The sequence below is a fragment of the Dromiciops gliroides genome, chromosome 1, assembly GCF_019393635.1.
Source record: "Dromiciops gliroides isolate mDroGli1 chromosome 1, mDroGli1.pri, whole genome shotgun sequence".
NCBI classification, from domain to species: Eukaryota; Metazoa; Chordata; class Mammalia; order Microbiotheria; family Microbiotheriidae; genus Dromiciops; species Dromiciops gliroides.
Genome location: NC_057861.1, coordinates 686,154,344 through 686,180,362, shown reverse-complemented (window position 1 = coordinate 686,180,362; position 26,019 = coordinate 686,154,344). Strand labels below are relative to the sequence as shown.

General features: G+C 35.3%; 1 pseudogene; it reads right to left on the bottom strand.

Moving 5' to 3' along the window:
• Positions 1-24,339: 24,339 nt before the first annotated feature.
• LOC122735926 lies at positions 24,340-25,280 on the bottom strand (annotated as a pseudogene).
• Between the last annotated feature and the right edge of the window lie 739 nt (positions 25,281-26,019).

Here is a 26,019-nt window from a genome sequence, read left to right as displayed (position 1 = left end):
CCCACTCTGGAGATGACTAAACCCCATTTGTTAGTATTATCTGTTTGACCCAGGACAACTCATAACTTCCCTTGATTTCAGTTTTTTGTTCTAAAATGAGCTTGTTCCCCCTTTCTAACTCTCAGATCATATGAAGAGGACAGAATATTTGCTATCTATGGAACAAAAGACCAGGAGAGAAGAATGCTAGGGAAATGGGAAATATTTTGGCTAAGCAAAGTGAAGGCTTAGCATAACCAATATCTGTTCCAGTGCATAGGTTTTATGTACTTCTCAGGGGCTCCCCTGTGACCTAGCTTAAACAGTAGATGTGATTTTTCAATTGTTATTCAGTATTGAAATGAACATGCATGAGAAACACTGGCCAGATTTTAACTTTTTTTAAACAATTAACTGAGGTTACAGTTGAGCAAGTAGCATGGGGTAGTAAGCTAGATTTTTTAAAAAAAGTATCATTGAAATATCTTGTTAGAAAAATGTTGAAAAATGGGTGAAAATTTTCCAGCACTACGCAGAGCACCTTTTGGGATCACAGCTTTCTCTTTCTATTTTTTCTCTGAAAACTTTGCTCCACTTGAGGAGGTGAAACATTATTCAAAGGATTTCTCCCTTTTTTGTGGAAAAGGAAGCCTTAGATCATCAATTAGAAATGATACTGCTACTTTCCTGAAGCTATGAAATATGTAACACAGCATAATTACTGGTGATATCACTGCCATGCGAAAAAGAAATTCCTTGTTTGTTTTAGGAAGTTTGCATAATGTGCTTAGAATTGGAGGGGCTTTTTATTGACACAAACAACTCATTTCTTCTCACCTTTCCTCCCATCATAATTATATTGTTAATTAGTATAATTTTAAGTGTAACTCTCCAAATGAATGGTTCCTTTAAGTTTCCTTCAATTGAAAACTATGTAAAAATAAGGCAGAGACCAGATCTATGCTATTTTCTTTCCAGGTTTTCAAATTTCACTTAGAGGATCATCTTTATTTAGAAACAATTGGAGTGAGAATTTGATGGTCTTCTCTCAGCAAGATGTACTTTTTTGAACTAAAATACTTTATCAGTCTGAAGCACCTTGGGTAAAGCATGGGTTAAGATTATGGGGAGATTATCACTTGACAATTCAAAACTACAAATGGTGTCTTGATAGCTGTACAACATCAGAAAATGGTCTCACCATTTTTGTAACATTATAATCAGGATTGGAGAAAATTTTTTTTTCCTTTTGTCATTATGTCTGAACACAAAGTGAGGGAAAGCAGTGGAAGTTTACTACAGTGACAAAATAACTAATTATTAGTTGTTTTCAAGAGAAATTCAACTGGTTTGTTGCCAACTTTACATTTAATATTACTTTTTTTTGTGGGGCAATGGGGGTTAATTGACTTGCCCAGGGTCACACAGCTAGTAAGTGTCAAGTGCCTGAGGTCAGATTTGAACTCAGGTACTCCTGAATCCAGAGCTGGTGCTTTATCCACTGTGCCACCTACCTGCCACCTAATATTACTTTAAATAAGTAAAAGGGAAATGACATCATATGAATAATGAATAATTGTAAGAATTCTCATTTATTGATAATAAAATTTCATTTTATGAACAACTAAAGGATTGAGAAAGTGATAGGAAATTAAAATGGGCTTTTGGGAAGAACTGAGACCAAAAAGAAATTAGGGAATGATACAGAAAAATGAAGGGAAAGAGACATTATCCAAATAGAGTGAGATAGATTTGTAGGGAGGAAGAGTATGGTAATTAGCTACTGCCTGCCTATCTTCTGTTCCCCATAATGTTACTTAAGCCATCTCCCAGGCCTCTGCTTTTGTGAGGTGACCTCCATATTTATTTCCTATTTACATGAATACCTTTCCTGCCTAGTACCTTCTTATAAAAAGTCAACAGCAGAGTAATGCTTTCAAGCAAGGGGTATGCTCTCATCAGCTTAAATGGGCTCAAGAATGCAGTGTGATAAATCACAGTTTGGTATACTGTTTTCTTGTTTGTCTGGATTTAAAAATGTGATGGAGAAAATATAATACAAATAAAACTTAAAAGTTTTTTGTCTCTTTTCAGATACAGGAAACAATCAACTTTGGCTTGCTAAAGGATGGGCCTGCTCTTGGAATTCTTTGCTTAATCTCTTCTATACAATAGCATATACTGGCAGTTTTGTTATAATTTAACATATTTTTTTCCAAAGATCATGAAGCTATATGAAAATGATTAATAATAACCACAGAGTTTATGAGGGGGGTAGGAAGTGGTTGGGAAACAATGCTCAAAATGTTTGTCAGCAACATAAAAAAATGGGAACCTAATTACAAAGAAAATATCGGCACAGTTTTCTAAAATGTTAAATGGTTAATAAATGCAGAAGTACTATGGCAAATAGTGACTGCCTGGGTAACCTTATGGTGATACCTGGCTTGTGCTTCAGGCTGTGCTGAACAGAGGACCAAGGCAAAAGGAGAATGGGGTGAGGCTGGGGGTACGGGGAGGAATGGTGCAGCCTAGCTCTTTGATCACAGCTCCTATTGCACCATAAGATATGGATTAATATGGCACGTTACCTTGACAAACACCTGAAGTTTACTTTGAGGCATAGAAAGAGTTGCAGCTTGGGAATTATTGTAAAGTAGAATTGTTTTCTGTATTCTCACTGTTTCCCAGGTAAGAAATTGCAGTGAAAAAATCTGAAATTTCATTTTAATCTTGGTGTTAATTTGGTGTTCCTTACTTTATCAATCTCATTAGAGCAAATTCAGGTTGTTGAAACTTGCTTTATATCAGAACTGACTATAATAGCTATGACAGCTGGGGTCTACATGGTTTACATCATAATTTTAGTGATCTTTTCCAGTTCTGGATGATACTCTGAAAATTTGGTTATATTACTAAGCAAGAGCCACAGTAGGCATCATCTGGGAAATAACATAAAGTTGAACAAACTTTGATTTTTAATGACATAAATGGAATATTTTGTAAATTATGAATATTGTTTCCTTGAACCTTGAGTAGACAGCAAACCAATATTCTCCTTTTTTTTTTTTGCTAAATCACAATAGATCTCTTCTAAACCACTTGATGCCAGTTTCACTTACATCCTACTCATCTTGTTTTAACAGCTTGACTTTTTATCCTCATTGACCTTAATTCCCTTTGTGTTCAAATTTTACTTACTATTCAGCAGGGAAGGAATTCCCAAAAACTCATCAATTCATCTTAAGCTCTTCACCAACCAAATAATGTTTCCTGATGCTACTGTCCAAAACTACATCTGGACAATTTGTCTAGGTCTGATCTTCCTTCTCCAAGATTGTCTCAGAATGATTGTTGAGGCCAGGCTCTCCCTGTTTATGATGTCAGGATCCACAATCTATAGTTGGAGAGTTCTCTCAGATTCATAGAGTTACTTTTAGATAACCGGACTTTAAGCACCAATGATTTCAATCTAAAAAAAAAAAAAAAACCCAAACCAAAAACCAAAACAAAACAAAAAACCCCTTGATTTAATCAAATTCAAATTGAATTGATAAAATTTAACATGAATGGAGGACTTAAAATTTTCCTCTCAGTGTCTTGATGTTGCAGGTATGGAGGAAGGTTGAAGTTAAGGTGATAAAGTAAATATATAATGCCCAACCCTAAAGATCTTACTTTAAGATTTATACTCTAGGAGGCAGCTAGTGGCACAGTGACACAGTTAAAGCACTGGACCTGGATTAAGGAGGACCTGAGTTCAAATCTGGCCTCAGCCACTTGACACTTACTAGCTGTGTGACCCTGGGCAAGTCATTTAACCCTCATTGCCCCCACCCCCCCAAAAAAAAAGAAACGAAGGAAGGAAAGAAGGAAGGAAGAAAGAAAGAAAGAAAGAAAGAAAGAAAGAAAGAAAGAAAGAAAGAAAGAAAGAAAGAAAGAAAGAAAGAAAGAAAGAAAGGGAAAAAATAATTATACTCTACATGGCCTAAATTTTCCAAGTTATTTTGTACTGTGTCTTTTAAGAACCTGTGCTCTTTTGCAACTAGGAATGTGGGGAAGAACACTGGATTTGTAAATGAATGTTCCAATTCTGGCTCTGTTATATAATAACTATGTGAATTCACACAAGTCATTTATCCCTTCTGGAGTCTCAGTTTCCTCACTGGTAAAATAAGACCATAGTACCTGATTACCCCCATAAACTCTTCCATTTCTCAATCTTTTCACACTTCAAAGAAGTAGTCAAAATGACTTATGATTTGAATTAATATGGAAAATTACATATTAAGCCAAAAGTAATTAATTCCTTTACATAGCTATGCTGTGGGTTGAAAAAGGGATTGATTAAAATAAGTTTATAATAGATTGAACAGCAGGCATCTCTTTCTTAATTGTGCCTTTGTGGCTCAATTTTCTTTATGGCTAGACTTTATCAAGTGATTCCACTGATTCAATATCTGGTGGTTCCCTATTTTCAACTGGTTAAAGTTCAAAATCTCTTGCTTGATATTTAAAATATTCTTTCTACTACAGCCCTACCTTTCCTAACATATTCATACTGTTTTCTGCCATTTTTCCACACCTCAGTCAAGTTAGTCTACTCTCTCTCAAAGACATTGTTTTCCTTCCTAACTTAACTCAATATTTCCTATACCTAGAATGTTCTCTGACCCCACTTCACCTTTGATATTCCTCCCTATTCTTTAGACTTTAAGTGCTATTCTCCACAATATAGTTTAATGATATCTCATACACATGTAATGCTTTATAGATTACTAAGTGCCTTCCCCACAACTACCCTGTATAGTAATTAGCTCAAGAAATTAAGTGACTTGTCCAAAGGTAAAACATTATTAAGGGTGAGACAGAGATCTATTAAATTTATTCTGGGTACAATTCTACATTTTCATGCTACTTTGCACTAGTTTTAAAGACAGGGTCCCTGTAAAATCTGTGTTTTCCTTAAATACCAGGTGGTTCAAAATATTTAAGAGATTAGATTAGAATGGAACCTCACTTAACAAGTAAACAAACATTTATTAAGCTCCTCTTGTATTCTACACATGAAGGATACATAGAAAGGCAAAAAAAAAATATTACCCCTAGTCCAAAGGATCTCACAATCTAATATCTAATGGGGGATGGAGATAACATGCAAAAGAGTTATATATAATATCTATCTGTCTTCATATAGATCTAGATATTATACATATGCATATATTATACACACAATATGCACATATATAGAAATATATTTTACATATGTATATGTATCTATGTATCTATCATATAGGTTATATATGATAATTTTAGAAAATCTCAGAGGTAAGGTACAGAGATTAAGAAGGGCTGCTGAGAAACTCTTCTAACAGAGAGTGGGACTTTAGTTAAGTCTTGAAGGACATAACACTGTTCATCTTCCAAATCTTCCCTTTCCTAAGTCAACTTAAGGTACAAGCAGTTATTGGGAAACTGGTATATTAAGTACTTCACCAGTTTGCCTAAGGAATCCATGATAACAAAAAAAATGTTAAGAACCCCTGAACTATAGGAACAACAAAATATGATAGTATATGTATTGTTTGTAAGGTAGATAGGTGTCAAAGTGGATGGAGTGTAGGGCCTGAAATTGGGAAGACTCATCTTCCTCAGTTCAAATCTGGCCTTAGACACAAGTTGTGCCCTGAGCCAGTGACTTAACCCTGTTTGCCTCAGTTCCTCATCTGTAAAATGAATTAGAGAAGGAAATGGAAAATCACTCTAGTACCTATGCCAAGAAAGCTCCAGATGGAATCATGAAGGGTTGATACAACTAAAACAACTGAACAACAACAGCATCAGATATATAGGTTGAATTTAGTGAGCTAACCCAGAGAACAAGTAAGTATCCATGCTGTATGTTAAAGACTATAACTATTAATCTTTCAAGTTCCAATTCAATACCTACAAACTCTAGCAACTCTATCCATTTCTTACTGCTATTCCTCTTTACCAAATTCCCACAACCTTTAATGTATGCTCTTCTATTTAACAATAAATTGATGATATCTGAGCAAAATGTCTAGTAAGGTAACAAGCATATTGAAGGGAAGAAGCATGCTGTATAATTTCAGTGTATCTATTCTATATATTCTTGTAGATCATAATGTATCTGATATTCTAGCTGATGGAAAGGGAAACAAACTTGGCTTTGGGAGGAATTAAAATTCAACCTGTTCGAAGGTCCCTAATTATGAATGAAACTACCTTAGGTGGTTGATGCTGTGGTTTCTGTTCAAAGAACCATAAATATAGAATGGATTTTTCAGTATTATTTGAAATGAGAATGTTAGGTTCCAGCCTAATCAAAAATATTTCTAAATGAATATGTGATAAAAATCATGGTCAATTAGTTTTTTAATTAATAAAAGTTTGAGAAGCTATCTAATGCTATTTTGAAATAAGGCTCTATTTAAAGAACTAAACTTTATAGAGTTAAGAGTCATGATGTTCTTTCCTATTTTTCAATGAAAGCTTCCTGCTTAAAAAAAATCTTCCTAAATATGTCCTATTTTCAGTAAATTCTACAAGAACACTAGTAAGCATATTTCTACCAAGAAATTCTATTATATGCTACTGCCAAGTTCCCTATAAATAGAGTTCTAAGAGTAGATCTGGGTCTATTTCCTCTTCCAACATTTTTTGTTGTTTCTAAGAAAAGTTTCTAAGGAGAAAGAAAATGGTGAAGAAGACCATGTGAGGGTCCAGAGTGGCTTGAACTAGCTAAGTAGTTAAAATAATTTCAAATGCAAACATTACCCATAATTAGAAATTTTTCTCCTCATGTCCTGCCTTCTGGGAATAAGCCTTAAATCACTTTCTTGTTTCAGACTACTATTTAAAGAAATAAATGGAAAGGAAAGTAGTGATAATATGAAAAGAAATGAAAGACACAAAAACACACAAATGTAAAAACTCATGCTCTGAGACTCAATGAAGTGAATCACTGCATTTTGGCTCCTAATAAATGCTACCAAAACAGTTCTCAGTAAATTTAAATGATGAAAAAAAGTTTAGACAGTTAACCTTATCAAGTCTTATATTGCTCATCTGTAAAATTATAAAATTCAACTAGAAAGCCCCTTTATTCTTCTTATTCTAGATCCATGATGCTATGATCCTATGTATTTTGTGTTCTCAACTTTTTTTGGTCCCTTCACCCCATTTGGTTTTTAGAAAAAAAATCCCATACCACCTATTCCATATGTGAGGAAATAAATTATATTGTTTATAATTCATAAGCACACATGAAGAGATTATTTTAATACATACACTATATGACAAATGACAACATTTTTGTAACATTTATAGAGCCAATGTTAATCATAATATAGTTAGAATTTTAACTCTTCTCTTTGCCAAGGAACAGTTTCAATCAGTATGCATTTTGAAAGTTAACCTACATAACATGTTCAACTGCCAGTTTGTTTATTGTTTTGGATTTGATTGGAGATGGAAAAATGATTTATAGAAAGTATTACAAATAGAATGAAGACCTTACAACTATGTTTCTTAGGACAGGAATATGCTTTTCCAAGGGAAGAGAAATATTATGTCACCAACATTGCTATTGGAATATTTCACTATGATAGCATAATGATTTCTCCTGGATTCATTGTCTTCTCTTGACAGGCTTCTTTTTTAAAAGTTATACACATATAGGCATGCAAAACATTTCTACATTAGTCACTTTGTAAAAGAAAACAGACGAAAAATCCTTAAGAAAAAGAAACTTTAAAAAATATGATTCAATCTGTATTCAGACACAATCAGTTCTTTTTTAAAATTATAGTGTGTGTGTGTGTGTGTGTGTGTGAGTGAGTGACTGTGAGGGAATTGGAGATAACTGACTTGCCCAGGGTCACACAGCTAGTACGTGTCAAGTGTCTGAGGCCAGATTTTAACTCAGGTCCTCCTGAATCCAGGGCCAGTGCTTTATACACTGTGCCACCTAGCTGCCCCCTTTCTTGCTTCTTTTATGTGAGATACTTTATACCATTCCAGCTCTCCCTCTCCCTTTCTCCAAGTTCATTCCACTGTCACCTCTTAATATTATTTTTTAAATATCATCCCTTCATATTCAACTCACACCTGAGCACTCTGTCTAATTATACTCCATATACCTGCCCTAATAATGAGAAAGTTGTTATGAATCATAGGTATCTTCCCATATAGGAATGTAAACAACTTAAGCTTTTAATATCTCTTATGGTTTCTTCCCATTTTTTTTCCCTCTGAAGTATTATAGTCAGTTTGCTGGCTAGGTTATTCTTGGTTATAATCCCAGTTCCTTTGCCTTCTGGAATATCATATTCCAAGCCCCCTGATCATTTAATGTAGAAGTTGCTAAATCTTGTCTTATCCTGACTGTGTATACACAACAGTTGGGTTGTTTCTTTGTGGATGCTTGCAGTATTTTGTCCTTGACCTAGGAATTCTATAATTTGGCTATAATATGCCAAGGAGTTTTCATTTGGAGGTCTCTTTTAGGAGGTGAATGGCAGATTCTTTCAATTTCAATTTTACCCTCTAGTTCTAGTATTAAGGCCATTTCTCTTTTTCATTCCTTATAATGCCTATGTACTTTTTTGGATCATATTTTTATATAATCCAATAATTCTTAAATTATCTGTCCTCATTTAAAAGGTCAATTTTATTTTATACACCAGTTATTTGTAATTTATTTTATAAGTCAGTATTTTTAAAAATTTTATAGGTCAGTTATACTCCTGATGAGATATTTTTAAATTTCTTCTATTTTTTCATTCTTTTGATTTTGTTTTATTGTTTCTTGGTGTCTCATGGAGTCATTAGTTTCCATTTGCCCAATTATAATTTTTAAGGGAGGATTTTCTTCAAAAAATATTTTTATTTTTCCCCATTTGGTCAATGCTTCTTTGTTTTTGTGGGGATGCCTATGGGGGTTAAGTGACTTGCCCAAGGTCACACAGCTGGTAATTGTCAAGTGTCTAAGTCCAGATTTGAACTCAGGTACTCCTGAATCCAGGGCCAGTGCTTTATCCACTGCACCACCTAGCTGTTCCAATGTTTCTTTTTAAAGGAGTGTTGTTGTTTGTTTGTTTTTTTTCCAGTGAATTTCTTTACCTCCTTTTATATTAGATCAATTATGCTTTCAAGATATAGTTCATTGTTTTTTGTGCCTCTTTTGTGAAGCTGTTATTTCTGTTTCCATAACTTTCTTACATCACTCTTATTTATTTCCCTAATTTTCACTCTTCCACTCTAAACTCTATCTTTAGCTCTTCCAGAAATTCTCATTTGGATCGATTCTAATTAGGATTTTTCTTTGACACTTTGCTTGTAGCTGTTTACAAATTGTCATCTTCTGAGTTTTTGTCTTCATCTTCTCTGACACCACAGTAGCTATTTATGGTCAATTTCTTCCTTCCTTCCTTCCTTCCTTCCTTCCTTCCTTCCTTCCTTCCTTTCTTTCTTTCTTTCTTTCTTTCTTTCTTTCTTTCTTTCTTTCTTTCTTTCTTTCTTTCTTTCTTTCTTTCTTTCTTTCTTTTTCACGCATCTTCAAGTCTATTCCTTGACTTTGAACTTACGTTAAAGTTGAACTTTGTTGACCTGAGGGTGAGGAAGCCCTGTCCTAAGCTTCAGGCATTTTCATGCTGCTATTTTCAGAGCTAGTTCAGGGGAGTCTGCAACTTTGAATTGCTCATTGTGATGTGACTTGGGGAGCAGTGAGGTCACCATTCCCCTGGTCTGCACTCTCTTCTATTCCCAGGAAGGGCCCCTGGTCCCCTATAGCCAAAAGCACTAGTGTTTCTCCTCTTGATTCTGGAACTGTGAGCATGCCCCCTGCTCTCCTGCAGTCATAAGTGCTAGTGCTCCAGTCTCTTGTAATTAGGACAAGAATTCTTGGTCCCTTGTGACTGGCCAAAAGTCTTCCTCTCTGCCCATGAACTGTGACTCAGAACTGCTTATGGTCAATAGTTACCAATCAGAGATAGCTAAATGCATTGCCAGCAAAGGATACACTTTAATCTCTTCTAGAGAGTTCTCTGACTCCCATATAATCTCTTGCCTTAGAACTCCAAAATGCCCAGCTGTTACTGCTGCTACTGTTGCTACTGCTGCTGCTGCCACTATTATAGCCACCTTTAAGGACACTACCACAGTTTGGGGCTTATCCCTTTGTGGAAATTTATTTTGATTTGGGGACCCTACCTTTAGGCTGAGATAAGAAAGCCTTAGGCCCTCAGGGTCTCTTCCCCTCCCCCTCTGCTTCAGCTGAGCCATAAAGCCCCGTGGGCTGTACAAGATGCCAGGTCAGACAGATGGGGGGGGGAAAGCCCCCAGCTCCCTCCTACCTGAGCGGAGGTATCTGAGAGATGCTTGGCTCTGGTATAGCCTGTGCTGAGGCAGGTGAAGCTGCAGCTCTGGATGGTGGATTAGCTAGGTGTTTGGGTGCAGGAAGCTCCAAGATTTGAGTGGAGAGAAGAAAAGGTATACATAGACCAGGGAGTTAGACAGCAAGGAGTTCGGATTCGGAAAAGGAGAGACGGGCTGAGAAGGAACGGGGGCTGCTGTCGGAGGGTGTAGAAGAGGTCAAGAGGCGGCTGGCGAGATTAGAAAGGTTGTAGCAGGGCAGACTAGAGACGGGGCTACAAGGACGCAGGAGAAGACAAGAATGACTAGGAGCAGGGAAAAGAGAGGCCAAAGGGCAGACTGATGGAGCAGACAGACAGCAGGTCGGTGAGAGAGGAACACAGGGGTTCAGCAGTGGCAGTAAGGAGAGGAAAGTTAGAAGCAGGGGGATTTACAAAGTGAAAGGGTACAGGAGGAGTTAGAAGAAAGTAGCTGAGCGGGAAAGTACATACCCTGAGGCGAGAGGCAGCTAAGGCCCTTATTGTATTCAAAAAGTTCAAAGCAAGTACAGCAGGTAGGAAAGAGATGCAGTGGAAAGAGACCACAGGAAAGCAGTCAGGTTGTACATTTTATTTCCCTGTATTCTTAATTTTAAATAGTATCTCATAAATAAACTCTGCTTTGATTATTTAGTTAAGAGGCTTCTTAATATTTTGCTTATCAATTTGGGAGTAGAGCAGTGTGGTAGAACTTTATAAACGGCCCATGCTAAGTTAAACGCAGTCGGATAGCCAAATAGTCAACAGTTCCAGAATTAGTCACCTCAATCAGATTAGCCCCCAAAATCAGGCCCAGTCAATTTAAAATATTTTTATACCTTCTTATTGTCACAGTTTTCTCCTGTTGACCTTCTAAATGTCTCATTCTGACACTTTGTTGCCTCTGCTTCTCCAAAATTTGGTTTGATATGGAAGGGGACATAGAAAGGGTTCAGGTTTGTTGCAATCTATATTTTGCCATCTTGCCCTCCCCCAAGTATACGTACATACACAGTATACACACATACATTCAAATGGCTGAAGTAAGATTAAAGTAAATGGGTATATAGAGATGTATACAAAATAAAAGGAAGGGAATATTTGAATCAAAACATGAATTTAGGAATTTTTATTTCAAGCATAGCCATACAATGTCTGGCTCTCTTGCCAGGAAAATCATAACTAATCTCCTCCTCCTCCTCCTCTTCTTCTTCCTCCTCCTCCTCCTCATTTTTCTATTTCTTTTGGATTTGATAGTTAAGTGATATTCTGCATATAGTGCTGGACTTGGAGTCAGGAAGTACTGAGTTCAAATTCTGCTTCAGATGCTTACTGTGTGAGTTCAGAAATATCAGTTAAACAACTTAATTTGCTTTAGTTTCATAATATATAAAATGTGGATAATAATTACACCTATCTTATATTAATGTTTGTATATGTATGTATGTATATATGCATGTATGTATTAGAGCTTATATACATATATGTTCTATTTTGATTCTCATGTCATATATCTATATCTATTATACGTTATATATGTGTGTGTATATCTCCATATTTATTTAGGTATGTATTTATTATTAAATGACAATGACATGCATATATAATATGAAAATAAAATGAGCATATACACATAATATGTATATGAGTTCTAATGTATACATATATGCATATATATGTGTATACATATATGTTTACCTATATAACTGTTATGGACATGTGTAAGTATTATATAGAATTCATATATGTGTATATTTTGGTATGTATGTATGTTACAGCTTATATATGGATACTTCTATATGTATATTCTCATTTTATTTTCACAGCATATATCTATATCTATTATTCATTATCATTTGATAATAAATACACACCTGTGTATATACACACATATTTGTGTGTATGCATATCTGTGTTGAAAACCTTTAAGTATTATACAAAATGCTCCTATTATTTTTATCTTTTGTGATGTTATATTGTTAATGCCCTTCTTTATATATTATCTAAGCAGTCAATACATATTATACAAATGACTTTTTAAAGTTTCTTACATGTGACAAAGTTCATTATTTGGCTACTTCTTTAATCTATATGATGTTGTTCTCTGTTAATTTAAATTTAAATGATTTCCATTACATGCCATAATGACCCAATTTGTATTAAATTTGATATTGACTTTGCAACCTTTATTTTTCTCTGCTGTCATTTTGCATTGCTTTTTTTTTGTGACTGATACTATTTATTCAATTTTATTTTATAGATGTTTAACTCCTTTCTTATCACTTTATCAGTTGCATACAGTGTAGTCCATATACATACACATATATGAAAGAAAATATATATAAAATACTATATTATATATAAAATATACATAATACTCATAATATTTCACTTTCTCTTATCATTGGCATAAATATCTTCCTTTAAATCTGTAATATGTTTTTTCCTCTAGATATCTTGACATTGTTTTAAAAACCACTGGAATTCGTGGGCTATCATTGGTCATCCTTTGTTCTTATTATATAATTGGCCTATTTTTTGTAGTCATTAATCTTTACGATGATGTCACTTATGCTCCCTCTTTCATGCAATATATGTATGTATTATGCATTATAATCCAGCCTACTGATGCCCATCATGTACCTCTTTCTTTTCCTTTGAGTGAACCTCAAGTTTTATTCATCTGAAATGTTAGTATTTCATAACAATAACCACCACCACCACCACCAGAGCCCTTGGGAAGTTGATTGTTTTTCACTTATAGAGGATTAACTGAAGGAAATGGATAAGAATCTCACCATAAAACCAAAGTTCTTCTATGTTTGTACCTGGCCCAGTACAAGGGATAAACAGATCACTGAGATCATAGCTCTATAAGCGCATTGAACTATTATCTTATTTTAAAATATTTAAATTTTAATGTTGGTTCTAATTTTCTGTCAATGACTAGGCAATTTCAACATAAAACATCAAATAAACAGAAACCAATCAGTTGGAATCCTCAATTAACTTTGATTTGTTTTCTATAGTGGAATTTCATGAGAGGCAGATCACAGGTAAACAATCTGATGCTGGGGATTTAATAATTAAAATATCTTCTAGTAATATCGAATTGCCACATTCATTCCCTTACATGGCTATTCTTATAGAGTGCATTAATCAATTAATATTTACAACAGTGAGAACTTAAGCACTTCATGATCATTAACAAAGAAGGAAAAGAACCTAATTGTATAGCCTTGAATGAATTATAAATATGTTCATATGATATATATCATTTGAGCCATATGACAATCTTATCAGGGTGGATAAGACAAATAGTGTAATTTCATTTTTACAGATGCAGAACAAAATGAAACAAACCTCTGAAACTCAGAAATGTTAGCAAATTTCAAAATTCACCTTCCAATAAGTAGTGTATCCTGGACTGGAATTATTGGGTTCTATGAAAAGAGTACTGTCTCAAAGGAAGCAGGTTCAAATCAGATTGCTGACACTTATTAACTGTGTGTTTTTTGGCAAGTCATTTAACTTCTGTGGCTCTCATTTTCTTCATCTGTAAAATAAAAGTGGTTGACTAGATAGTTTCTGAAATTCTTTCTAGCTTTACATCTGTGATTTTCTTTGAATGATTTAGTCAGCCAACATAACTGAATAAGCACTAACTATAAGCCAGGCACTACGCTAAGCTCTAGAAATACAAAGAAAAAAAAAAGGAATAGTGCCTGGCCACGAGGAGCATATATTTTAATGTAGAATACAAAAATGTAGCCAAAGCACAACATGTAAATACTATGTATATACAAAATAGAGAGTAAAGAAGGTAATTTCTGAGTTCAGACACTGAAAGGGCGCAAAGACAAAAAGCCCTCCTCCAAAAGGAGTTATTTGAACTGGGTTTTGAAGGAAGTCAGAGGTGCTGAGAGATGGAGATGAGGGTGGGAGAAAGCCAAGTTTGAGGGACTGCAAGAGAAAATGCAGAGAATTGGTAGATGGAGTTTCATGTATGAGGAGCAATGACGTAAAATAGAAGACATGATATTTGATCCTAGAGGTGACAAGGAGACACTATTTATTGGAGGGTGGTAATTGGTAACATTATCAGATCTAAATTTTAGAAAAGTAAGCAAGCAAGCAGGTTCCTGGAGTCAGGAAGACCTGAGTTCGAATCTAGCCTCAAACCCTTGACACTTACTGGCTGTGTGACCCTGGGCAAGTCATTTAACCCTCATTGCCCCTTTTTGTAGAGAGACTAGTGGTAAATAAATTAATCTGGAAATCATTAACTCAGAACCTATAATTGAACCAGTAGTAGCTAATGAGACCACTGAGTGAGATAAAATAGTAAGGATAGAAAAGGGACCAGGATAGAAGCAGGTAGGCATATTTAATGGGCATTACATAATTGAAAATCTAACAAAGACAATGGGAGAAGAAATAGGAAGTAGGAGAATCAGGAGAGAGAATCTCATGAAAACTTAGAAGAGATAATACAGAAGGAGATGGTGAACAAGACTGTCAATGTTCAAGAAATATGAGAATTGAGAAAACAGGTCATTTGATTTCATCATTAGGAGAAAACTGGTAACTTTGGAGAGAATAGATTTAGTTTTATTATGAAAACTGAATTCAAATTGTTGAGGGTTGGGAAAAAATCATAAGAAAGGGAGTAGAGACACCTAGTATTTAGGGCTTTCTCATGTTCATCTGAGGAGGGGAGGGGTGATATATGGGTATAGCTAGCAAAATTGGTAAGATCAAATGAAGAGTATTTAAGAATATGAGAGAAATGATTATTTTTGTTGGCCACAGGGAAATAACTAGTAGAAAAGAATAGATTGAAATAATGGAGTATGGTTGATTGTAGGATTAATCTGCTGTGGAAGAGGAGAGGGGTTGGAAGCAAAGGTTAATGTAAAATAATTTTCCTTGTAAAAAGAAGGGTTATCTCTTCATTTGGTACAGGAATGTGTAAGATTCAAAATTGGATATATAAGCATTAAACTCTCCCTTTTAACTTTTCCCATATATATGTATTTCCCAGACCACTAAGAAAAAGAAGCCTCTGAGCTTTAATCTGTGAGGGATTAGTTTTTATTGCTTGGGAATTAATTAGACAACAAAAGGTGATACCAATTAGGGAAATAGAGAAGTAGAAATACAAATGAATAATCTTAGATCTAAGCTTAGTCTATTTTCCTTTATAAAACTCACGGAATCCCAAACTGCCCACCATGCGGAGAACCAGCACACCCAAAGCTGAACACCAATCACGGGTTTCCTCTAACCCACGTGTGCTGCCATGGCTACATTTAAAAGCCAGAGAGAATGAACTTCCATCCCTCCCTCACTTTTAAGCTGGCATCCCAGAAGTTCATTGCAGTCTCCTCCTCAAAAGAGAGGTCCTTCAAAAGCCGCTTCAGTAGCATGCATAATCTCTCCAATGATTCAGCTAAAACTTCCGATATATATCTTTACCACAAATAAAAGAAAGGGTAGATGAGATAATATTTTAGTATGTGAGATGAGGAAGAGGGGAGAAGACAGAGTTCATTTGTAGAGAGGGGTGGGGAGGAATACAGTCTATGAAAAGGTGCATCCAAGTCATCTGCTCCATATGTCAATGACTTTCCCATTTCACAAGTCTCTTAAGTGTTAAACAATTACTGTTGAAAGGTACATTATTCATAATATGAAATAGAAAATGTCTCTCATATACATACTTATATGTATATAATTTTTTTTTCATGAGCATTGAATTTTTGGAAATTGATTAAATGGCTGAGATAGAGGATCTTAGGGAACAACCCCAGGAATTTACTGTAGCCAACTCCATCTAGCCTGCAGCTGATTGTTAAGATTTTAGTTTTAGTATGTACACATCAGAAATCAGTGGCCACACATACACACAAAAACAGGATTTAGTGGGTTGTTTTGTTGATTGTCTAGAGTCAAGAAAATGTTAACAATGTTGATTCAACTTAAAATATATATGTTCGTACATCACTGTCCCTCAAGACTCGTTGTTAGACATTTACCAGCACACTACTAGAGCCTATCCACTGATGAAGAAAAAACAGTAGCAGTTTTATACAACTTATAATAGAAGCAAGTGGGTCTAGAAGACTGACAATGTCAAAAATGCAGAAAGGTCAAATAGGAAGAAGATCGGTAAAATGTCATTGGTCTCAGCAACTAAAAGATCCCCAGTAACCTTGTTAAGCACAGTGTTAAGAGTCTGCTGAAAGAAATATCTATTGGAATATGGAATACTATAGTAAATTTGTGTAGAGTGAAATAGAGAGACTGTAAGTGGAGTAATCTATATGTCCATATAATTTATGTCTGTCCATATTGATATCTATATCTATGTTCATATCCACATCCATATCCATATCTCTATATACCCCTCTTTATCTATAGCATATAAGTAGCCACTTATACATCTAAATGATCTCCTTACATTTGTTTATATTTTGTATGTGTAAATACCTATCTCTATTATCTATTTACCTGTAGAACTATCCAGTATATGTCTATGTTTTACACAATGACTTTTCTATTTTGAGACAAGGACTGTTTCTCTTCTGTTCTGATAATGTCCAGATTCCCAGAATAGAGCCTACAACAAAGTAGGTGTTTAAAAAATGCTTATTGATTGTGTTCATATGTTCTAGGTAGCATTACACAGAAGGGCAGCCAGATGGGCCAGTGACTAGAACACTGGCTCTGGTGTCAGAAAGACCAGAGTTAAATCTAGCCTCAGAAACTTACTGGCTGTCTGACTCTGGATAAGTTACTTATCCTCTGTTTTCTTTAATCCACTGGAGAAGAAAATTACAATCTCCTCCTGTATCTTTGCAAAGAAAGCCCATGAACTCTGTGTTCCATGGGATCATGAAGAGTTGGATATGACTGAACTACTGAATAACAAGAATTACACAAATTACAACACAATAACAAATCATAACTTATTATGCTATAGAGAAATAATTTAGTGTGGATGGTTAGAAAACTGGCATCAGAGTCAGGGAGACATGAATTCAAATGTCTTCTGATGAATATTGCCTCTGATACCTTGGACAAATCATTTGTCCTCTCGATGACCCAGGCAGCCCTCTATGTCTATAAATTACAGTTGCTAATGTTCAGTCATTTCAGTTGCATCTGATGCTTGGTGACCCCATTTGGAATTTTTTTTTTTTGTCAGAGGTACAGAATGGCTTTTTCATTTCCTTCTCCACTTCATTTTATGGATGAGGAAATGGAGGCAAAGAGGGTCACATTACTTGCCCAGGTAAATACAACTAGTTAGTGTCTGAAGACAGTTTTGAATTCAGGTCTTCCTGACTAGGACTTGCACTCCATTCACTGCACCACTTAATTGCTCATAAAGTACAGAAAAGGTGTTAAAGTCCACAGTGTCATGAGGAATTTCCTATAGGTAGCTTTCTATATCAACAAAATCACAGAATTGTTCCAAAACACTTTTTTTTCATGTTTTGTTTTGTTTTGTTGTTGTTGTTGGGTTTTTGTTTTTTTTTTGCTTGGCAATGAGAGTTAAGTGACTTGCCCAGGGTCACATAGCTAGTAAGTGTCAAGTGTCTAAGGCTGTATTTGAACTCAGGTCCTCCTGAATCCAGGGCCAGTGCTTTATTCACTGTGCCACCTAGCTGCCCCACTAATACACATTTTGATTGATGTTGGTGAATTTTGAACAACTATACTACTTGAGCTATACTGCTATTTACTTTTAGAAATATATGTATATATGACACATGGAGCAGAAACATAACCCACTGTGTCATTTGAAAATTTATGGGAGTACCTATCTCTGTCGTAAGTCTAAGGGAATTTAGCTTGGGTTTCTAATATATTGTTTCTTAGAAAGTAGAGGCTATAACACAAGTTTGGGGCATTAAGCATTTATTAAAGCATATTAAATATTAGTAAGAGAGACAGAGAATGGGTCACATGGCTTCTCCTTCCATGTTTCTGGCCAAGAGAGCACATGTATGAGAAGAAGCTTCCTCCTGGTTGGAGAAGAGGTGGCCCTTCCACACTGCTCAAAGCTAATTGGCTAGCATCATTCAAATCTATTGGTTTACTCGACTTGATGGTGGTCCATGAGCAGTATGTGCTGAGATCAGAGTACAGAGGACAGACCCTCTGAAGGACAAGGCTTTTAGGTATGTGTGGTTTTAACCTCTAGTGTCTGTATTCACAGTCCAAGGTCCAACTTGCCTGACTCTGGGCTGGTCTTAAAAGTTCACACAAGGTTCTCTGGGTTTCATAGAATCCCATTATTTTCTCATACCACCTATCTGACTTTAAGCCTGGTTCAATGTACTTGGCTGTCTGCATAACCTTTGCCTGGAATCTTCATGAAGTTAGGGAAAGATTTACCTTCCCTTACTGTATAGATTATTTCCCTATTCTTTTATGGTAACTTCCTTTAATCATGTCAGATGTCATATGATGAAAACAATATTGAATTTAGCCTTGACATCTGTTACCAGCTATATTAGCTCCTTTAATTTCTCATAATGGTATGGGGATAATCAGTCAAAGGATGAAAAGAATGATGAAACCAGGATATGAATCCTTTTCTTAGTTAATATCACGATTGTCTCATTTCTGTATTAAAAAGGGTATATCGGTATAACTTGTGGGCTCTTTTGCAAATGACTTAAAGAGATACCCACTTTTGTCATGGGTTATTCATTTAGACATAGCTAGAAGTTGAAAATGTTTCTATCATTTACTTTATATGCACTATTATAAAATTAATTACTTAATTTTATTTTTTGTAGATCATCACTGAACCATTTATTACAACTGAAGTTAATCTGTGAACTTTCATATGATTTTGTTCTTGAATTGGAGTACATCTTATAAATAGGAATCTAAAATTCTTTTTTATCTGAATTTCATATGTAATAACTGGGTAGCCTATAATCATAAAAATCTTAAAAAGGTTCCAAATATTATTAGACATAAGGGTTTGTGCCAACTTTAATTATCTCATCTGGTTATTGGTAAAGTAATTTAAACTTGTGTTAATATCAGTTCTGTAGGAGATTCTCAGCTGAGGAAGAGGATCTAAAGAACCTGGGACAGACTACTCTGCAATCTTTCCTGAGATCACACCAGGATACAGTGCCACATCAAGATAATGTCCCAAGTGTCATCTGTAGGAGATGAGACTTCCAGAGACTAAAATGGACATTAACCTTTTTGTTTCCCTTTTGTGTACACTATATGTAAGAACTACCTCCTAAAGGGGACTGTCCCCTTTAGTTTAGTCCATGAGGTGCTCAATTTTTCCACTTTTTTTCCCCTTCACATTATTAACCATCATCAGCCCCATAGTTAAGAATCCTTTGTGAGATATTTGTAATGTTAGTTTGATTCATTAAGGAAATAGTAGTTTCTCAATTAGTCACATGGCAGATTGTGAAAAATAATTATTAATAATGGATTTCTTGGGGGAGACACATAGATAAGTTTCTTACTGCTTTCTCCCCCCACTCCCCACTCCAGAAAGTCCAGTTCTTGAGGAACTTCAGCAAACCTTATTTGGGACAAACCCAAAGGAACAAAAGAAATGGAGATAGATTTTTTTGACTAGCTCAGTAAAGATCTGATGGGATCAAACTACACCTAGATAATGAACTTTGCCTTTGTGTTCAGCAGGGTCTTTTACATTTTTCCCCCTGATGTCATCTGGAAAGTTCTTTCTAATGTAGACCACCCTCAAGTCATGTCAACTAATGCAATTGAATGATAGTAACCAATTAGCTTTGATCAATTTATAATGACTGTCTCTTTCAAATGAGGATAAAAACTCTTGGAAGTGGCCACAAGCTCTCTCTTGGAGGTCTCTCTGGACACTAGGTCTTCTGGGGCTCACACTAATTGGCGTGCTGAAGCTCTCTCCCTGCTTCCTCTAAAATGTGGCCTGATACTATGAGAAGTTAGGGAGACATGCAGTCAATCCTTTACTGGTATGTAATATTAATAAAATAATAATATGTTTAACCAAAATTGGAAATAAAATATATGTGGTAATAAATTAAACATACTACCAAATTATATACTGTAAAATATTCATTGAATAATCATTACTTCTTATTTCTAGAATACCCTTTCTTAATCCTATGTGTTTCCTATGTGTGGAATAGCATGGAGTGGGTCCTGGAGAGCTAATAGGTCCCTTATTTGTACATATTAAAAATTGTAGAATTAAGTAAAAATAAGAAAGGAAAAAAAAATCTGTTGCCATGTAAATAACAGAACATAGGAGAGGATTCAATATAAAACAATAAATTTCTGTTTTAAGAAAACCTATACAATAAATACCATACATTGTTTTCAAATCTGTTCCACTTTTCTTGCTTGCTGGTTTTCTTTTGTCCTCTGCTGTGTACTTTTTTTTTTTTTTTTTGGTGAGGAAGTTGGGGTTAAGTGGCTTGACCAGAGTCACACATCTAACAAGTGCCAAGTACCTGACCTCAGATTTGAACTCAGGTCCTCTAGACTCCAGGGCTGGTGGTCTATCCACTGTGCCACCTAGCTGCCCCGACTGTCTACTTTTTACTGTATTATTTTCCCCCTCACACCTTAAAGAAGGCTACAATTAAGCATGGATATAGATATATACATATACATATACATAGATATCTATACACATAGATACATATGCAATCATATACATATATGTATGACTGTACTATCCTTATTTCCACTCATCTTCTTTGCTCTGACAGTAGATAACATCTTCCTTTGCAAGTACAAGTCTTCCCATGCTTTTCCAAATCAACCAGCTCATCATAGCACCATGTTTTATTAACTCTTTAGTAGAATGAGATGAACAGATTAACTAAAGGTAACCTTAGAAAGCAGTGAGATCCAGGCTCTGAAAGGATGAGATATGCATCCAGAACTCAAGATAAGAAAGGAAGTATGAGTGCTACAAATCTGTTTGTAGTTATGGTACAACAAAGAAGTAAAATAATAGTCTCTACCTTGTAGGATTATTGTGAGGATCAAATGAGGTAATTCTTTTAAGCAAATTAGCACAGTACCTGGCACATATTAGATATGTAATAAATCATATTCCATTCTATTCTATCTTGTAACAACTAAGGAACAGGAGACCAAAGTAATACATAGGGACACACTCATTTATTTTAATATGTATGTATGCATGTGTGTTTGCATATATAAGCATATGTATATATGTGTGTACACATATGCATGCATGTATGTTATGGAGTTATATTGAAATATGCTAAGCTAGGTCACATTTTAATTAGGTATGCTAGCACTTTCATATAATCCTAAAATAATTGTTAATTACATTTTCTATACTCTACTTTTTAAGTACTTAAACATTTGAATAATATAATCCAGGAACATTTTCAATAAGAGCTGAACTAAAAATAACAGGTTGGCTAATTTTAAGAAAATTAGAAAATTTCAAAATCCTAACAACCCCAAAATTTCTAATTAGATTAGGTCTTGGTATTAGAATAAACTATCTAGTTTTTTTCCAGGTTTACATTTTTTCCCTTGTATCATTGGAGGAATGACTACATCAAGACATTTTATAAAAGGTACTTGAAATACTGAAGTAGATATTACTCTTAGAAAAAAAAATGGCAGCCTGGTGTCAAATCCTGGCTTAGGCACCATAACATTTCACTATGAATAAATTGTTTCACTTTTCTTGCCCACAATATTATCCTTTAAAAAATCACAGTTTTAGGCTCAATGAAATACAAGCTCTCTCCAATTCTCAAAATCAAGTCTGATTTTTGTTTTTGTTTTTTAGCCAGGTACCCATTTGGCCTTTTGCATGTGTTTTGTATATCAGAAGGATACACACACACACACACACACACACACACACACACACACACACACACACACAAGTAGTATTTCCAATTCAGTTCAATTTCTTTTATCTCATCCAGTTTCCTAAAGTTGGGGAAGATAATTGGAAGTCAGAAGTGAAGAAAGAAAACCCTAAGCCCAAGAGCAAGATGTTATATGCCATTTTACCAACAGGTTTAACTGAAAGCACCGGGAGAACAAGTGCAGCAGTGAGGTGAAACATATTCATATTCCACTTAACTTGGCTGCTTTTAAGATACCAATACTTTACCTGAAGGCACCATAAAAACCATCCAACAGTGTCACTGCTGTCTGTCACCTAATCTGAATCATCCTGAGCACTGCTGACTTTTTGCTGTAGATGGCATTTAATGGCCTGGAAAAATCCAGGCAAGTTGCAATGGCTCACACATCCCTGTTTTCAGACTAGAATTAAAGCACTCTGGGAGAGTCAATGCAGACAGGCTAAGATTGCATTCTCTTTCAAAGTGCTATCTTGACCTTGTTAAAAATAAAATCTAAAAAAAAAAAAAATAAAAAAAATAAAATAAAATAAAATCTATCTATTCCAATATATTATCAACCTTACCCACTCGGTTCATCATCAGAACTTTTCATGCCTTTCTCTCAACTCATGGGGCTCTATATGGCTTCATATTCCTTTGTGTGATGACTAGAATATTCAAGTCAGTTCTTTAAAAATCCCTCAGACTAAAACTTTAAAAAATCAGTATATATAATGAATGGCAATGGTGAACAAAACTGGATCACAGGAAAATCATAATTTTTTCCTGACTATAAGGGTAAAGAATCAGACTGAAATCTAGCTAACACCAATATTCAAGATTAATGAGGAATTTCTTTATTAGTGTTATTGTCTATGTTTTATTACCAAGTTTTCCTCCCTGCTCTTCCCATGTGAGAGTTTTCACAAATATTACTTAATGAGGGGGAACCTAGTCTTAGTCAATTTAAGTATTTTAATAACCAAAGCATGGCATCCCTTATGACAACAATGACTATCATTCATAATAATTGATAAGCACAAGCTATAAATATATTAATTCTCCTTTTCATATTGTAGTCATCACCATTCTTTATCTTAGCTGGAACACATAAATATGTTTTTGTGTATCTAGATATATAGGGAGATAGATGTCGTAAATCACTGACTGGGAATTATGACCACTGCCTTTTATTCATTTGCCACAACTATGATGTCTGATAGGTCATAAGACACTTTGTTTTGCTTTTTCTTCTATATAGTTTACAGTATTGAAAGGACCTTAATTTTGATAACCACTCCATAATCTTAGTTGTTAGAAAGATTATATGTAAACTCTTTATGATGGGTGATCTTTCATCATATTCTTTCAAATCCATAGAGGAGGAATTTTCACACATGCTTTGTAGTTGTATCATGCTTTAATTCATGGCTCTCTTCTGTATGCTTACCTTAAATTGTTTTACCTAAATTGAAATTACATTTTCTTGCCACAGCAGTTTCTTCCAGCTTGCTTTCCAGTTTTTCCAATAGTCTTTTTTTTTTTATCAAATAGTGAATTCTTATCTCTTTAGGAGAGATATTCAGGTTTATAAAATAACTGTGCTCTACCACTAGGCTAACTGTGCTCTTTTGAATCTGTATATTGTGTATGTAATCTGTTTTACTGATATTTCTTACTTAGTGCTAAATTCTTTTGATGATTATAACTTTCTAGTATGGTTTGAAATTTGGTACGGTTAGGTACCCTTTTGTCTCACTTTTTCCTTAATTCCCTTGATATGATTAATTGGCTGTTCCACCAGATGGATTATATTATTTTTCTATTCTTATAAAGTAATCTATTGTTAGTTTCATTGGTATGACACTGAATAAGTCAATTAATTTCAATTATATAATTTTGTTATTTTGGCTTGGCCTACCCATAGACAATAATATTTATGCCTTTGTATAGATTTGTCCTTATTTGTATAAAGAGTATTGTTTTCAAAAGGCAGAAATTAAGGTCTTTATTTCAAGATCTGATTATAGTTGACCCCTTTATCAAGTGCCAGTGGTCACTTGCCACACCCACACCAAGTTGTCTATGTATCCAGCAAATAGACTCTGACCGTCAGCAGACCAGGCTAAGGAAGTACACTGGGGAAGCTCAGCCTTGCTACTGGTGCTGATCACTTCTTGCTTAAGGTCATTCACAATGATTTTACCATCTAGGTCATAGATCTTGATGCTAGGCCCAGTGGCAGCACAGAGCCAATAGGGATTGGGACTGAAGAAAAGGGCATTGATTATATCACCCACCACCATCCAAAGTATAGAGGTGTTTACCCTCATTGAGGTCCCACAGCATGGCCTAACTATCCCTGCCTCCAGAGGCAGAGGAAGAACCATCAAGAGAAACTGTAACTGTGTTTAGGTAGCCTGTGTTGCTAAAGTGGTTTGTCTTCAGTTTGCAGACCTTGACCTGCTTGTCCCAGCCACAGGAGACAATGATAGGGTTGTTGCTATTGGGTGAAAAACAGACACAGGACACCCACTCTGAGTGGCTCTTATCCTGCATAGTATATTTACAGACACCCAGGGTGTTTCACAGCCTGATAGTATTATCCAGGGAACCAGAGACAATCTAGTCATTGTCTGAAGAGAAGGCTACATTCAGCACATCCTTGGTGTGACCAACAAAGCGCCTGGTGGTAGTGCCAGTTGTAAGATCTTGCAGTCTTAATGTGCCATCCTAGGAGCCCTGAGAGTTCAAACTGGCCAGCAGAGGAAATAACCACCTCACTAACCGAATGTGAGTGACACTGAGGGCACATTGGGGGAATCCCATAGTTTATTTCATATTTGGTAAATTTCCACATGATAATGGTCTTATCTCGGGAGGATGACAGGATCATGTCTGGGAACTGGGGAGTCGTAGCGATCTGGGTCACCCAGGCATTGTGGCCTTTAGGGGTACCCTGAAGGGTCATCTGTTCAGTCATGATGACAAGACTTCAGGGGATTGCTCTAGGAGGAAGAATGGATCCAGATTGCATGGAGGGAGCTAAGCCAGAACTCCTACATGCTAGGAGCCTAGCAAGAAAAAAGCATAAAGCGTATTTTTAAGTGTACTCTTGTAGTTCCTATGTGTAACTTGACTGGTGAAATCCCAAATATTTTGTAGTAACAAATAGAATTTCTCTTTCTATCTCTTACAAAGGAGACTGTTGGTGATGTACAGAAATGCTGATGATTTTTAGGGGTTATAATCCTGCAATTTTGCTGGCAACTCTTCATGTCCAAGTACTTCTTAAGACTGCGCAGAGCAGTCTATATTCTCTGTCAGACCCTGGGTACTGTGACACAATCCTATGTCCTCCTTACCAGATCTTCACTGCTTTCCTATGGTGACCTGAGTTGGATAGATAGCTCACTGTATAATTTTTCTTATATTTAGTCTGGTACATTTACTTTAAAAATATTTTATTTTTAATTTATTCCCATAAAAAATACAATACAAAAATATGATTGCATATGAAACTGAAAATCTATTGTGTACAAATTGCTATCCCTGTCAAATATACAACTTAGTTATAATGTACATTTATTTTTTTCCTTTTTTCTTTCCTACCCTCCACCCTAGAAATGGCTACCATTAGACAAAAATAAGGGTGTGTGTGTGTGTGTGTGTGTAAAATTACTCGACACTCACTTCAATTTATCAGTTCTTTCTCTGGATGG